The 17,925-nt window shown below is 43.0% G+C and overlaps 1 protein-coding gene across 1 annotated transcript in view; it reads left to right on the plus strand.

The window, feature by feature from the left end:
• Positions 1 to 17,925, plus strand: part of FSTL4 (follistatin like 4) — a 495,961-nt gene that overhangs the window by 23,426 nt on the left and 454,610 nt on the right. The window lies entirely within an intron of this gene.

Consider the following 17,925-nt stretch of genomic DNA (forward strand, 5'->3'; position numbering starts at 1 on the left):
TCTTGGAGGTGGAAGGCCTTGGAGAGAAGATGGCTGAGATCAGGGTGGGCAAAGCATTTAAGTATTTAACAAATAGGGGTGTAGGTGTGGGAGTAGAATTGGATCGTATCTGGTGGGAGGGGAAAAGACAAGAGATTGGCGGGGGTAGATAAATGGGCCTGTTGGCAAGGTACCATCATCAGGGATTCCTTTGGTGGCCTGGAACAGAACCGCCTTTGAAGGTGAACGTATAGGAAGAAGGGTTATTGCCAGGCCCCAGACTTTCTCTGGAGGCAGCCACAGGTTGCCCTGTTAGGCTCAGGGGAGAGTTGTCAGGCAGACTATCTCTTCATCTCCCTTCCCTCCTCTGTTTCTGTCTCCCCCACCTGCTCTCCTCTCCACAGGCTGGCCTTTTCACAAAATGTCAAGTGTCAGCCCACTGCCCCCAACATGTAACATTAGCATATTAGCCTATCAGTGGCTTTGACCTCTTGACCAAACAATCTTAGAGCTCTGGGCCCTAAACTCTCACTAGAGTTCTGGTTTCTGGGTTCTGTTGTTCAAGGGTGAAAACTTGATTGGCTCGCCCTGGGCAAGTATCTGCCCCAGTCCCGTTACCTGGAGCCAGGGGCCAGTACCCATACACGAGGCGGATATTCAAAGCTCTGAGGAGAAGGTGTGGGTGCAGGGCTGGGCAACTGTAGTGAGGGATTATTGTGGATGGAAGGGGCTGGTAAGGCTGAGGTTGCTGTTGTTAGGTGCCATTGAGTTGGTTCTGACTAGTAGTGACCCTATGTACAATAGAATGAAACACTGTCCAGTCCTGTGCGATCCTCACAATCATTGCTTTGTCTGAGCCCATTGTTGCAGCCACTGTGTCAATCCATCTCATTGAGGGTCTTCTTCTTTTTCACTGACCCTCTACTTTACCAAGTGTCATAGATGGAATTGTATCCCTCAAAAATACATGTCAACTTGGTTAGGCCATGATTCCCAGTATTGTGTGGTTGTCCTCCATTTTGTGATTCCTATGTGTTGTAAATTATAATTTCTGCCTGTGGTTAAAGAGGATTATTAGGGTGGGACATAACACCCTTGCTCAGGTCACGTCCCTGATCCAATGTAAAGGGGGTTTCCCTGGGGTGTGGCCTGCACCACCTTTTATCTTATAAGAGATAAAAGGAAAGAGAAACAAGCAGAGAGTTGGAGACCTCATACCACCAAGAAAGCAGTGCCAGGAGCAGAGCGCATCCTTTGGCTCTGGAGTACCAGTGAAGAGAAACTTCTACTCCAGGGGAAGATTGATGAGAAGGCCAACAAAGAAAGAAAGCCTTCCCCTGGAACTGACAGCCTGAATTTGGACTTCTAGCCTACTAGACTGTGAGAAAATAAATTTCTCTTTGTTAAAGCAATCTACTTGTATTTTTGTTATAGTGGCACTAGATGACTAAGACACCAAGTGTGATGTCCTTCTCCTGATAACATGTCCAACTACATGAGACAAAATCTCATCATCCTTATTTCTAAGGAGCATTCTAGCTGTACTTCTTCCAAGACAGACTTTTTCATTCTTCTGGCAGTCCCTCGTATATTCAATATTCTTCACTGAGGAGTCTGCTTCAAACCTCTCAGAAAGCACTCAGAACAATATGACCAAAAAAACCAAACCCGTTGCTATCGAGTCGATTCCAACTCATCGTGACCCTATAGGACAGAGTAGAACTGCCCCATAGAGTTTCCAAGGAGCACCTGGTGGATTTGAACTGCTGACCTTTTGGTTAGCAGCCATAGCATTTAACCACCATGCCACTAGAGTTTCCAGAACAATGTGAGCTGAGTTTTTATAAGTACGGGTGTCTTAGTTATCTAGTGCTGCTGAAACAGAAATGACACAAGTGAATAGCTTTAACAAACAGAAATTCATCTTCTCACAGTTTAGGAGCCTAGAAGTCCAAATTCAGAGCACCAGCTTGAGGGGAAGTCTTTCTCTCTGTCAGCTCTGGAGGAAGGCCCTTCTCTCTTCAGCTTCTGCTTCCTGGTTCCTTGGAAATCTCCATATATCTTGGCATCAGTCTTACCCCATCTCTGCTGTCTGTTACAGTAACCACACCCACCTTGTCTTTGGTGATTAAGTGCTGCCACTTGGCCCCTACCACTACAGAGTCTAATTAGCCCCATTGTAGTTAGTGGTCTTAACTCAGTTAGGGCAGCTCCCACTATTAAATCTGACTTACATAAAATAGCAATCACAGCAGTCTTCGAGGATACTGTTCCTCATTGTTGTGGTGAAAACTGTGTCCTCTGGCCACTTCATGAGTGAGTCTGTGGGTACGACCTGATAAATCTACTCTAGCATGCCAACTTCCCTAAGCCTTTGGATACCTTCTTCCACAGTATACCAAGGCAGGTCCAGTATTTCAGCTTGATTTAGTGTAGGCCACTGCATAACCCATGCTTCAGTGAACCAACCAAATAAACTATTAGATTCTTTTCTAACCTCTTGAGCTGAAACATTGAGTAAAGAATCTGAGCTTAATGGGCCCATATCAATAAATTCAGACTGATCTGTCTTTATGTTCCTTGCACCATTACCCCACACCCTTAATAGTCGTTCTCCCACATATTGCCCAGGTTTCTTTTTGTATATATTAGAAAAATCAAGCAATTCTTTTGGATTATAGCATACCTCCTCATGGGCCATACTTTCTATTTCACCTTTTAGGGCTTATTGGGACTTAAGTCTAGTTATAGGTTTGAAAGCAAAAATGGGTGGTGGGGGAGGGTCCTGAGGACATTCAACAATGTCTTGTAAAGCATTTGCCTCAGGTACCCCAGGCAATCCCCCCAGACACTGCCCCAGGTCCAAGGGCTCTTCAGACACAGCTGAGTTAATCTCATTAGATGAGGTGGAAAGGGTAATGGCTTTACTGAGGGTGGCTTAGCAGGCAAAGATGGAGCAATCTCTTCAGATGGGAGTAAGAGGCCTGGTTCTGTTGGCAGGAGCGATTCAGTGGAATTTGGGGGTTCAGTGTCCCTAACTTCTTGATTATCTGTCCATATGTTCCCATCCCAAGTTTCAGGATTCCATTTCTTCCTAATCAAAGCCCTCACTTTAACTCCAGACACCACTCAAGGTGGGTATTCGTTTGGTGTTGTAATTCAGCCGCTCTTACAAAACTCTGGGTTTGGTTTTCGGCAATATCAGCTCTATTACTACAAGGAATGAGACTTTCTTTTAGGGCACAAGTGTCAGCTTTCAGATCTTTTATGAGGCACTTGAGCTGTGAATCTGAAGCCCTGAGCTTGTCTCTTGCTTTTACCAATTTTTCTAGTGAAAGCAGGACCAACAAATCAGTCTCCCTATACTGCTTAGTTTGTCAGAAATGCTGAAAGGCATCAAATACACAATCACCCAAAGCCTTGTTTCTCACAAATATTTGATTGAATGGTGGTGATATTTTGCATATTTCTATTGCCAACTCACACCATGGATTAGCAGTGCCTCCTCCTTACTGGAATTAGAGTCATCAGTGTATTTAAGTCTAGCCAGACTTAAGAACCAATTTGAAAAATTCATCCTTAAGATTTTGTTCCTCTAGAACCACTCTTGGTACAAAATATCTTAGGCTGGGTTCTCTGGAAGAGCAACACCAGTGAAGCATATATATATATAAATACATAGAGATTTATCTCAAGGAAATGGCTCACATTGTGGAGGCCGGCAAGTCCCAAATCCATGGGTCATGTGTCAGGCTGGAGGCTTCTCCTAACTCACATGGTTGCAGGGGCTGTCAAAACAAAAATCATCAGATTAAGTAGCAGACTGCTGGCCCATGTCCCAAGAACCGGAGGTCAGAGGATGACGAGTTGAATGCAAGAGGTAGAGAGAGCTGTGCCAGAATATTCACATATATTGGATACAGGCCACATCCTCAGTGAAACTAATTGGCTTTCAACTGATTGACCTTTCTGCTTTGGCTGATCACATCAGATTAAAAAATGGAGGATTGTTACATAATATCTACCAAACCACTGAGAATCGTGGCCTAGCCAACTTGACACATAACCTTAACCATCATGATGGGGTATTTACAGCCATGAGTTTTCAGATCTGCACTGCTGGAGTGGGTATTGGCTCTGGAAGGACGGCATGCCTATGTGATTTTAAATCTTTGCTCTTTTGCTTTACCTGCTTGCCTTCCTCTACCTCTCCCATCAGTAACCTCACCATACCCAACCTGGCCTCTCTGGAGGCTCAACTTATCTATTGATAGGGTATCTCAGCAGACAGGCTATAAAATAGGCCCACCTCCACAAGATTGATTCACGTCTTGCCAGTCCACCACCCTGACCCTCCCTTCCTTGGTACCAGTGTGCCTGGCTCCTAAGGCTTAGGTCAATTCCCTCCCCATCACATTGACTAAAGTTAGCAGACTTTGGGGCTCAGACATGGCCTTGTGATTTGAATCCCATAGGCTGCAAGGAGCTCCTTAGTGCAGCTGCTTTGAAATTTAACTGGAATTCTTTTGGGGAAAGAAGAAGGACTATGGGAGGGGAGTCTTGGCTTGTCTTTTCATAGAGGGTCCCCCATTGTGTGGGATTCAGTGAGCACCACATTTGAGTTGCTGTGAGATGATTAGCCCCATCGTCGTAAAAGACATGATCGATGTTCCCCCAGCTCTGGAGCTCCAGTTTGCTCCCAGCCACATGCAAAGTCTGGTTGCATTAGGAGCTTAACTTTTGTTATGATGCTTATTTCTGTGTAACCAACAGTTAGGTAGGGTTAGGGAACCAAGGCCACCTCTAAGATGTGGAAAACAGGATGGTAGCCTCTGGAACTCAGGGCTGGGAGTCTGGATGGCACTTCCTATCCTTCACCTACCAAAATAGGGAGGACAGGAACATTTCTTTGAATTCCATAGCCATTGATGATGACAACATTAATAAACAGCAACCAAGCTTTATGTGGATTGTTTCATTGATTTCTCAAAAAATTCTGTAAAGTATTATTATCTTGCTTATTTTAAAGATGTAGAAACTGAGACTTCAAGATTGTAAGTGAGTTATTTGAGGTCTCCCATGTATTAAGCAGTGGAGCCAATGTTTCCATCTGGCATTCTGAATATGTACTTTGTGTTCCTAACTATGATATTGTGGTTTTACCCCCTGTAACAGTCATCTAGTAGTGCTATAACAGAAATACCACAAGTGGATGACTTTAACAAAGAGAAATTTATTCTCTAACAGTCCTGTAGGCTAGAAGTCCAAATTCAGGTCATCTGCTCCAGGGAAGTCTTTCTCTCTCTGTTGGCTCTGGAGGAAGGTCCTTGTCATCAATCTTCTGGTCAAGGAGTTTCTAAGCACAGGAATGTTGGGTCCAAAGGACGCACTCTGCCCCTGGTGCTTCTTTCGTGGCGGTATGAGGTCTGCATGTCACACTGCTCGCTTCTCTCTTTTATATCTCAAAAGATATCGACTTATGACACTATCTAACAGACTTCATCAATATAACTGCCACTAACCCATCTCATTACATCTAGTGATAGGATTTATAACACATAGGGAAATCACATCAGATGACAAAGTGGTAGACAATTATACAGTACTGGGAATCATGACCTAGCCAAGTTGACAGATATTTTGGGGGGACATAATTTAATCCATGACACCTCCAGTACATATTTTTGGGGCAGTGGGGCTAGGAAAAGGACATTTGATGACCTTGAGTTTTTAAAGGCCAAAGCAGACTATATTATATCAGTTAAGGCCTACTATCTTAGTTACCTGGTGCTGTATAACAGAAATACCACAGGTGGATGGCTTTAACAAACAGAAATTTATTCTGCCACAGTCTAGGAGGCTGGAAGTCCAAATTCAGAATACCAGCTCCAAGGGAAGGCTTTCTCTTCCTGTCAGCTCTGGGGAAAGGTCCTTGTCATCAATCTTCCCCTGGTCTAGGAGCTTCCCAGTGTAGGGACCCCAGGTCCAAAGGAATGCTCCACTCCTAGCTCTTCTTGCTTGGTGGTAATGAGGCCCCCTCCTCTCAGTTTGATTCTCTTTTATATCTCAAAAGAGATTGACTCAAGATACAACCCGATCCTGTAGATTGAGTCCTGCCTTGTTAACATACCTGCATCTAATCCTATCATTAACATCATAGAGGTTAGGATTTACAACACATAGGATAATCAATCAGATCACAAAATGGTAGACTACCACACAATACTGGGAATCATGGCCTAGCCAAGTTGACACACATTTGGGGGGGAGATAATTCAATCCATAACACCTGTTCACACCTCAGGGGGCAGAAGAACATGAGGTTAACTCCTGGGGCCAGGGTTGTGACCTTCCCTATGAGGAGTGGGAAAAAAGCCCTGCCTCTATTCACGCTCCCTCACCTTTCTTTTACCTTTTTTAATTGCAGGGAAGGGGCCATGGAACAGCCATTGAAACCATGAGAATTAATGTCTCTTTGGCTATTTCCATCCAGTTCTTCCAGGGGGTCTAGTAGGGAATTTGCAGCCACTGCTGTGGTGAGACCCTGAGCGTCTTCCATCCTGGATGGCAAGGCTAACTGAGAGGTTGGCAGTTCAAAACCACCATCACTCCCCAAGAGAAAGATGTGGCAGTCTGCTTCTGTAGAGATTTACAACCTCAGAAACCCTATGGGGTCGCTATGAATCAGAATTGACTCCATGGTAGTAGGTGGGTAGATAAGATGCAGTGGAGAACAGTGGTTACGTGAGTAGACTCTTGGCCTAGACTTCCTGGGTTCAGATCTAGGGTCAGCCACTTACTGGGTGTGTGACCTTGGGCAACAAATGTCACCTTTATGTGCAAAAAACATAACAACAGTAAAAAAACATCCAAAACAAAACAAAAAACTTTGATACCTGTGTCCTACCCCCAGAGATTGTAATGTAATTGGTCTGGTGTATGGTCTGGGCTCTGGTAAATTTCAAAGATCCCCATCTGGGCTAGCCTATGGAGGAAGTGCAGACAGAATACCTACTTCTCTATATAACCATTATCAATGAACTGTGCATGTAAAAATTGTTGAGTAGATATGTTATATATATTTTCACCAAAACTGTGATTAATGACACTAAATTGTACACATGAAGAATGTTGAAACCTCAAATGTTTTTTTACATTCACATGTAACAAAATAAAGAAAAAAATAATGCCCACTTTTGTCCTCATTGTGCTCGCAACATATGCTCTTCAGGGGAGAGTTGATGCAGGCTGATGGAGATAAAGCTTCCGTGGTGTCTTCACCCCAAGCACCAGGCCCCTCTTGGGAGGTGGGGAATGAAGTCTGGGTGGCTCCTGGCCTGGCAAAGGTGGGCAAGTCTCTCTCCAACCAATGAGTGTCATAGAGTACTCTTGGCACACCCCCTTATCAGTTCCCACAACAATCTTACAGGTGTGTCTTAGTTTCCTGGGGCTGCTGTAACAAAAATACCACAAGTGGGTGGCTTTAAAGAACAGGATTTTTTCATGGAAAAAGACCAGCTGAATGGTCTGACTAAGACTGGAGGAACCCTTGAAGACATGGCCCCTGTACATTCTGTTAACCCAGAACTAAGATCATTCCCTAAGCCAACTCTTCAGACAAAGATTAGATTGGATTATAAGACATAAAATAATACACGTGAAGAGTGTGCTTCTTAGTTCAAGCAGATATGCAAGACTAAATGGGTAGCTCCTGTCTGGAGGCAGGATGAGAAGGCAGAAGGGGACAGGAGTTGGATGGACACAGGAAACCTGGAGTGGAAAGGGCGAGTGTGATGTCACATTATAGGGATTGCAACTAGTTTCACATAACAATATGTGTATAAATTTTTGTATAAGACATTAACTTCAGCTGTAAACTTTTACCTAAAGGAAAATTAAAGAGAAAAAAAAAAGAAAGAGCAGGAATTTATTTCTTCGAGAATTTATTGTTCAGGAGGCTAGAAGTCTGAATTCAGGGCATGGGCTCTAGGGGAAGGTCCTACTTTGTCTCTTTCAGCTTTTAGTGGCTGCTGGCAATCCTTGGCTTTCCTGGGCTTGTAGATGCATCTGTGTCCATCACTACAGGACATCTATTTCCCTTTATGTGTCTCTGTGTCTAGCCTGCTCTTTTTATAAGACATCACTCAGAAGAGATTAGTTTAGGACCCATTCACTGTATTCTCCTATGACTTCATTAACACTGCAAAAGAAAACACCTACACCTACTCCTCACTTATCGATGTGATTGGGTTCCAAAGACCAGGTTATTATGCAAAAACTGGTGTTATGTGAAAATGGAGGATGACCACAGCAGATCTCAAAATGGAAGATGACTACATTATTATGTAACTGCCAAATTACATCATTACATAACTGCCAAACCACTGAGAATCATGGCCCAGGCAAGTTGACACACAGCCTTAACCATCACAGTCAGTGTCACTCTCACTTCTCATCTCAACGTTCGTTACTGCCAGACGTATGTTGTTAATACACAAAATAGTCAGATAGTAGATCTTTTACTATCATTGTAAATGTGAAATGTCAGATAACAAGATAGTTGATAAATGAATTGTGAGCATATTTCCAAACTGGGTCGCATTCACAGATTCAGGGTTTAGGACTGCAACATATATTTTGTGGGGATACGGTTCAATCCATAACAAGACACTGCTCTTAATTTCATTTTACAGATGATAAAAATGAAGCTCATAGAGCTTCATACCTAAGGAACAGGGAGAGGGCATGAAAAAAAGCTATTGGTTTTACCTGGGACTCTAGGATAGACCAGGTACTAAGTGAACATTGGCTATGCTGACTACTGGATGTCTTTCTTCCTTGTGACTCCATTATAAAAGAAAATTAATAAAGACCTTTATTGGGCCTTAAAGGTTTTTTAATTATATATAACTCATTTAATTTAAAGTACTTTAAATTCCATTTTTAATGTAAGTTTCATGGTGGTACAGTCAAAATGCTTTATAATCAAAGTGTGCTTGGAGATTTATCTTTCTGTACAGAAAGCAGATACTCACGGGTGCACCAGCCAATTATTTAAGAAAACAGTGAAAACTCAACACACAGGACTGTCAGGCATGTCTGGGAGAGGCTCATGGGAGTGGGTGGGAGTGGCACCTCCTAGGCTGGGAAGGTCAGATGAGGTGGTGTGTGGAGGGAACTCCACACAGCTTCTGGCACGGGGACTGCTCAGAACATGGAGGCTGCCGCTGTGAAAATCACTGCATCTCTAGGGCCAGGGCTGCCTCTACCACTGGTGCTTAAGCTGGTGCAACTGCTGTGAAAGGGAGAAGATGACCACAGGGAAAGGCTCTGCTTGGTTGCAGATGGAGTGACTGAGCGTTCTTGAGCAGGGTAATGCCATGATCAGAAGGGACAGGTCTCTACTCAAACATCAGCTTTCTGAGGACCCTCCCTGACTACCGTCTCTAAAATAATAACCCCTTGCCCCCCATTGCTGTACCTACTCCTTTGCTTTATTTGTTATCACGGTGGTTCTTCCCATGAGATGTTCTATGTGTTTCCCTTGCTGGTTTCTTCTCTGTCTCTCCACATAAGATCATAAGCTTCATGGGGCAGGAGCTGTGTCTGTTTTATCTCTGTTGTATCCCTGGGACGATGAATATTTATCGGACAAATGGATGAATGAGCTAATAAAGGGATGAATACGTGAATTGGCCTGGAGACCAATCAGGAGCTCTGCTGAGAGCCCCAGGAGGGGGGTCGAGTGTCTTGGTGAGAATCATCAAGGTACCAACAGCAGGAAGGGCCTGATGGAAATGCCTCCTCAAAGCTGAGCCCACAGAGGCTGGAAGCGATGAGAGAGGAAATAATGAGGAGGTATAGGAGATGCCCTGAAGGACAGAGTGGGGTCACTGGCCAAGCAGTAGTGCCGGGGGAGGGTCCTCTTTCCTGGACAAGATGACAGTTTCTGTTTGAGATGCTTGGACTTTGAGGTTGGGGGGTGTGTCTGTCCTTACCATCAGCCATTTCAGGTGTTTTTGGCGTTATCCTATCAGATACAGCCCCAGCCTGGCACTGGCCAGCAACTGGCCTTCCCCAGCTTGCCCACACACCTCCTCAGAGGGCTCGGCCTGATCCACCTACCCCCAGACCCCACTATGGCTCTGAAATTTTTTGCATCTTTTTGTCAGATCATCTATGTCTGTGGCCCCCACTCCATGTGCAAACAGAAAATGAAAAACAGACACAAGGACTGTGCTGGAGGGCAGCCTGCCTTCCTTTGTTTGTATTTTAACTTTCTAAGCATAGCTTATTCTAAATCTCATCTTGGGTTTATAGGTGGCAGAAAGAAAGAAAAAAAAAAGTGGCAGATTAGAATATCATGTTAAGCAGGTTGATGCTAATTCCATCATCTATTGGATGGTATCTGGAGGGTATAATGAATAATTGAAACGTAAACTCCTGCCCCTTTTTCTCCCAGGGCCCAGCCATCCTTGTTCTCATCTCTCCTCCCCCAAACACCCACAGGAAGCCTTGGCTTTCTTGGGGACATGGACTGCAGACAAAGTCAGCACAGGGGAAGATTCTTGGTTGGCAGAACAACTGGTGGATGTCACGCTTCTCAGAATGAGGCATGTGTCTCAGTGTGTCCCTGTGATTCTGTAGAAACTCACCTACAAGGGAAAAGTGTAGAGATATGGGCTCCAGTGACTGTCATTGTATTCTGTGAGCCTTGAGAGGAACCTCACACACCTCCTCTTTCTACTGGGTAATCTTGAAATAATCTGATTTCATTCTTGGAATACAATTTGGTTAGGCCCTGCAATATGCCAGGCCCTGGGCCGGGGTAGGAGATGAATGTGATGTGGACTGTTGGGGAGAGAGATGCTGCTCCAGTAATTACAATCCAGCAGGGCCGTTGCTTTGGTTAAGTAGCTCTGCACATAGTAGGCTGGGTTTTGTTGAGCCCTCCAAGTGCCCATGGTGGTGAGGACATGTACTAATGAAGTGGCCCCTTGGGGCGCCCCGTTCCAGCCCCATGCTGCTAACTACCGTGAGGATCCCAGGCTGGTGATTGCTTGTTCTGAGGGAGACATGTGAATTCATTTCCAAATCAAAAAGTTAATTTGTTTTCAATTTGTTGGATTACAAGCGAGAGAAAACTGAAAAGTAACCCCTCTTTCCTTCTTGGCCTCTTAATCTGGATGCATGCAAACATTATGTTTAACACAGGGAGATGATCCATTAGTTATTGACATTTATTCCATCAAATGTAATTTAGTGTTTATTTTTTATTTGCTGCTTTAGTAGGATTCAATACAAAAGACTGCCTTAAATTCAGAAGGAACTTTAAAAAAATTTTTTTTAATAAATGAATAATCTTTGATGTATAGCTTTAAATGATAGCTAGAATTTAAAATCACTAAATCTTTATATACTCTTATCCTTTCTTTGCGTTCAAAAATAAGAAAATTAGTATCCAAATCATCTTAAATTCTGAATGCCTAGAAAATATCCCCATACTTTCTTTTCTGTCTAGTGCCTGGTAATCACCAATAATACCTCTTCTCTTTAAATACTACAACTTCCTCTGCTCTCCACCCCCACCCCCCAAGCAAGCAATGGGCAGAATCGTGTGTGGGCCTCGGCCCATGTTTCTGAGACATCCCTTCTTTCACCAGGCTGGGCTGTCTGGTCGGCCCATTTTAAAGATGTAAAAACTGGAGTGGGAGATGTGCGAGTGGCTCCCCCAGGACTGTGGCTGGAGGAGTAACGAAATGAAATCAGGTTATTAGACCTACTGGAGGCTTTGGGGATATTGTTTCATAGTCTCCCACACGAACATAATAAAATTAATGTTCTCCACAGCGCGCCCATGGGGCTGCTATTGGTGGGTTCATAACAAGGATATGTGTATTTTTAAAACAGATGACTTATTCCTTAATAGAAAAGAGATTTCTGATCTCTTCCTTTTGTCTTTGATAAACTTTCCTTTAAACTGACTGCCTTAGTTACTTAGATTTTCCAGTCCTGTGTAAATACCAGTTTCCTTAACTGGTAATATAGGAAATGGAAGGGACACAGAACTTATTCACTGAGTCGTTCATGTTTCCGCCCCAAAGTATGGGAGAACTGCACTTCTTTAGGAGTCCTTGGGTGCTTCAAACAGTTAATGTGCTCTCTGCTAACTGAAGAGTCAGCAATTTGAATCTATCCAGAGGGGCCTTGGGAGAAAGTCCTGATGATCTGGTTCCAAAAGCTCAGCCGCTGAAAACTCTGTGGAGAACAGTTCTACCATGAGTCAAAACCGACACAACAGCAGCTGGTTTGGGCCCTTTCTTTCCTCCTGCGGTCATGCCCAACCCTCACCCTCCGGCTCTTGGGCTCCTGGAGGCAGCAAGAAAGGGAAGCGAGGCGGGAGAGGAGTCTGAGCCTCGGCCAGGTGGCATTTCTCAAGAGCCAGCACCTCCTTCTTTAGTATTATTTTTGAGCATTTGCTGCAGGCCCTGCAAGGCTGGAGGAGGCAGCGGATGTTCAGACTCTCCCCCAGAAAATCCTGTTCTTCGCTGGATTATTCAGCTTGGCTCTCAAGCCAGCCCTGAGTTTAGGGTTAATCCCTTAACCCTCTTGTCATCTGGCTCTGCAAACCCAGACATGGTGTGCCAGGAAATCTAATAACTCTAAGGTTTTCCTTCTGCCTTTAACTCAGTCATACAAATGCGACGTCTGGTGTACACTCAGTAAACAGGAGCCAGTCACGGAGCACATGCTACATAAGGCATCGCGTTATTTAGCTGTATCCTGTCGGTCCAAGTGAAGATTTTAATTGCAGAATGGTGTCTCACTAACAAAGATGAGAGTGGTTAGAGTCACATTTTAAAATCTGAGTGAATAAATCAAAAATTGTAAGAAAGGTTGTTAAAGAGGCACATTAGTTTAAGAGCATCTCAGATATGAAAAACTTAGAAATTAGTTGTCAGAATTTCAGCTCCAATTAGTGCTGAGTATTAGCAAAGCCTCCATCTCAACTGTACTAGTAAATGGTTCATAAATTGAGTGCACGGGCTTCCTCTTGTAGCTTCTTCAGGCAGTTACGGCCTGAGGAACTCTGAAGTAGGGAGCTTCCTCCACCTGCTCTGACCCTGGGCGAGACTCTCTCAGTCAAGGGCTCACCATCTGGAAACTGGGGTAGGGGTAGGGTGCCAGCTGCCCACCTCAGCAGGCTGTGCCCCATCCCTGACACTTACATCTGCTCTGTCTACAGTATTAGGTTCTTAGGGTTGCTGTAACGAAATACCACGAAGTGGGCGATTTATAAGAACATAAATTTATTTTCCCAGTCCTGGAAGCTAGTAGTCTGAATTTAGGGTGTCAGCAGGTCCATGGTCTCTCCAAAGGCTCTAGGAGAAGGTCCTTTCTTATCTCCCTCAACTTCTGGTAGCTTCAGGCTCTCCTTAGTTGGCAGCTGCAGCATAACTCCTTCTTCACATGGCCATCTTTCTTCTGTCTCTTTATGTCTCTTCTCTTTTATAGGTCTCCACTCACGTTGAATTAGGACCCACCCAACTCCAGTATAACTTCATGTTAACGGATAATATCTTCAAAGACCCTATTTCCAACCAAAGTCATGTTCGTGTACCAGGGATTAGGACTTCAACGTAATTTGGGAAGGGGAAGCACACAATTTAATATATAACATCTACATAGACCTGGCTGTTTTGAGCCCTACCCAGCTTACTGTTTTTTTTTTTTTTTTTTTTTCATTCTCTTCTCAGTAATGGTTACTTTTGACCCCACTTTCCTAATCTGCAGAGCCCTGGTGGTACAGTAGTTGAGAGCTCAGGCTGCTAACCAAAGGGTCGGCAGCTGCTCCTTGGAAACCGAATGGGGGCAGTTCTACTCTGTCCTATACGGTCATTATGAGTTGAAATCAAGTCGATGGCAACAGGTTTGGTTCCTAAAAGACAGGGTCAGCATTTTCCCAGAAGTCACTGCAATCCCACAGTATTTTGAGTGACAGGCTGAGGCTCACCCTTCAGCAAGAATGACCAAGAGCATGGCTGAGGAGAGACTTTGGTCTGGGGCAGGGCTCCACCACCCCTTTCCAAGCCTCAGCCCTGTGTCTAAGATGGACAAAGGAAGTTTCAAGAGTGAAATCTGAGGATCCTGATTCATATTGCTGCAGCCGTTCTCCAGCTATTTTTGAGAGCTGAGAATCTGTAATAGATTATGAAAAATATTACTCAGCACTCACATTATATTGATTCAAAAATAAAAGTTATGCAGTTCAACTGCACAGTAAAATATAGCTTTATGGAATGGTAATTTTTTTTTTTTACTTTAGTTCTACATTATAGTAGAAGATAATGGATTCAAGAAGAGTACAATAAGGAATAAAGCTGTTGTATTGTATTGGTTAAATGCCATTTAAAAAGATTTGACTGTCAAATTCATGGAAAGGTTATGAACAGTGAATGAAAAATTTAAAATTAATTCTCTACCTCAAGAAAGTATGATTTATAACATAATAAAATTAGATTTTTAGTTAAAGAAATTTAGTTATTAAGTAATGCCTGTGCACTAACTCTCATTTATAACCATCTGGTTTGAAGTTTCTGCAGAAAATAATTTCTTCCTTAGGCAGTGCATCCGGGGCCTTGGTGTCATTATGTCAGTGAATTTTGTTCTGTACGGTTCTGCTACAGCTTTTTGGGCATTGCTTTTTCAAGTGCTGGAAAAAGTGATTCTTATTTAGCCTCAATAATTGCTGGAGCCATTGACTCAGTTACCTCCCCAAAGTGATCTTACCATCTCTGTGCCTTAGTCATTTTCGTTAATGATAATGATGATGATGGTGGCTACCATTTGAGGAGTATCTGTGTCAGACACCATGCTAAGCATGGAATAGGTTCATCATTACTTCCTTTGATCATCACAGCTAGTCCATGAGGAAGGTACTGTTCCTGTCTTTATTTTACAAATGATCAATCTGAGGCTTACGAAGGTTAAGGTGGCAGGGGCACAGTACAAAAAACCAAACCCATTGCCGTCGAGTCTATTCCTACTCACAGGGACTCTATAGGATGGAGTAGAACTGCACCATAGGGTTTCCAAGGCTGTAAGTCTTTACAGAAGCAGACTGCCACATCTTCCTCTCTTGGAGTGGCCAGCAGGTTTGAACTGCTGACCTTTTGGTTAGCAATCAAGCACTTTAACCACTGCCCCACCAGAGCTCCTTAAGGGCATGGAGGACAGGGATGAGTTAGGAACTCGCCGAGATCCATCTGACTTCAGAGCCCTAGTTCTTAAGCCCTGTTGTATTTCTCATAAATATTTGTTGAATATTTCCTTTGAGGCAGTATAGTTTAGTGGTAGGTTTTCAGAGATCCAAGTCTAGTCATGACTTGACCACTTACTACACATGTGATACCCAGCAAGTTGATCTTTTCCCTCAGTGTAACTTTCCTCATTTGTAGATTGGGGCTCAATCCTTCTGTGCAACAAATTTCTGGTGTGTATTATTGGGTTAAAAACAAAACACACACACAAACACAAAAACCCAAACCCATTGCCATCCAGTTGATTCTGACTCATGGCAACCCCATCTGTTTCAGAGTAGAACTCTGCCCCACAGAGTTTTCCATGGCTATAATCTTTCTGAAGCAGATCGCCAGATCTTTCTTTTGCCATACTGCTAGGTGGATTCCAACTGCCAACCTTTCAGTTATTAGTAGAGCTCAAACTGTTTGCACTCCCCAGGGAATGTGTACTATTGGTACTTTATCTTATTATATTTTTAAATAATTTTTTTTAATTGAAGTGTGTTATATATGTGGTAAAGTGTGCACATTGTAAGTGCATAGCTCAATGAACTTTTGCAAAATGAACACACCCATGTAACCAACACCCAAATCATAATATAGAACATTGCTAGCACCGCAGAAAGCACTCTTGTGCTCCCTAGTCATTACCTCCCCACAGGCAACCACAACTCTGTCACCATAGATTGCTTTTGCTTGTTTCTGAAATTTGTAGGAATAAAATCATATATATCGTATTTTTTGTGTGCCTTCTTTATCTCAACTTTATGTCTGCAAGATTCATCCAGGTTATTGCATATTGCAGAGTTTATTTATTTGCATTGATATGAAGCTTTCCATTGTATGTCACGATTTATTTATCCATTCTGTTGTTGGTGGATGTTTGAGTTGTTCGCTGTTCTTGGCTGTCGCACATCACGCTGCTTCAGCATTCTTGTAGTTTTGAAGCTCATGAATGGACTTCTGTTGGGCATTTACCTAGACCTGGGATTGTTGGGTCAGGATAACAGAAAATCACATTGGTTATTTTACCAGAATTTATATAGGGAATTGGTTCAAAGGTACCGAAAGATTAAAAACCCGAAAAGGAAGCACTGAGATAACTAAGAGCAATAACTGCATAAAGCAGCTGTTGTCTCCAGGGTTGAGGGAACCAGGCGAAGAAGTTAGCGTTACCAAAGCCTAGAAGCTCAGAGGAGGAGCCAGCAGAGCTGGGGCTCAGACCAACGAGGAGAATCCTGCCGGAACTGGTACCTCTGAAAGTTTGAAAATTGTTAGGTTCTCCACATCTTTGTAAATATTTGGTATGATCAGGTTGTTTTTCTTTGTTTTTTAATTATCTGTCCTATGTGTGTATAGTGGAAACCCTGGTGGCATAGTGGTTAAGTGCTACGGCCGCTAGCCAAAGGGCCGGCAGTTCAAATCCCCCAGGCACTCCTTGGAAACTCTGTGGAGCAGTTCTACTCTGTCCTATGGGGTCGCTATGAGTTGGAATCGACTCGACGGCACTGGGTTTGGTTTTTATGTTTTTTTTTTATAGTAGTATCCCACTGTGGTTTTAATTTGTGAAGTGCCTATTCAAGTCTTTTGCTCATTTTTCAATTAGGCTTTCTGTGTTTTGGTATTGATTCATAGAAGTACATTACATATTCCAAATGAGTCACTTGTCAGATATAGGTATTGCAAAGATATTCCCTGGATGGCTTGCCTTTTCATTGTCTTAATGATGTCTTGGAAACCTGGTGGTGTAGTGGTTAAGAGCTACAGCTGCTAACCAAAAGATTGACAGTTCCAATCCACCAGGTACTCCTTGGAAACCCTATGGGGCAGTTCTGCCCTATCCTATGGGGTCACTATCAATTGAAATTGACTCAACGGTAACGGGTTTAGTTTTTTTTTTAATGCTGTCTGTAAATGAAAAGTTTCAATTTTTAAATTTTTATTTATTTTGTTATTGCTGAGAATATACACAGCAAAACATGCACCAATTCAACAGTTTCTACATGTACCGTTTAGTTACATTGATTGCATTCTTTGAGTTGTGCAATCATTCTCACTTTCCTTTTCTGAGTTGTTCCTCCCCCGTTAACATAAACTCACTGCCTCCTAAGGTTCCTATCTAATCTTTCAAGTCGCTCTTGTCACTTCGATTCCATATAGCTAGTTCTTAAAAGAGCATAATGTTTAAGGCAGGCATTTTTTTTTCTAGTTAAGCTAAACCACTGTTTGGTTTTAAGAAGATTTTTGGTTTAAGGTTTAAAGATTATCTCAGGGCTATAGCTTCAGGGGTTTAACCAAACTTCATGGCTCCAGGAAGTCTGGAGTCCATGAGAATTTGAAATTGTTTTACATTTCCCCGCTTTTGGTCAGGATTCTTCTATAGAATCTGTGATCAAAATGTTCAGTAATGGTAGCTGGGTACCACCCAGTTCTGGTCTCATGGCAAAGGAGGCAAGTATTCATGGAGGCAATTAGCTACACATTCCATATCCTTCTATTCCTGACTCTCCTTCTTTCTCTTGAGCAGAAGTCTTAATTTTAATAAAATTCAGTATACCATTCTTTTCCTTTACTGTACTTCATTTCACATCCTATTTAAGAAATTTTTACCTACTTAAAAGTCATAAAGAAATTTTCTTATGAT

The sequence above is a fragment of the Elephas maximus genome, chromosome 2 (genome assembly GCF_024166365.1).
Source record: "Elephas maximus indicus isolate mEleMax1 chromosome 2, mEleMax1 primary haplotype, whole genome shotgun sequence".
In the NCBI taxonomy this organism is placed as follows: Eukaryota; Metazoa; Chordata; class Mammalia; order Proboscidea; family Elephantidae; genus Elephas; species Elephas maximus.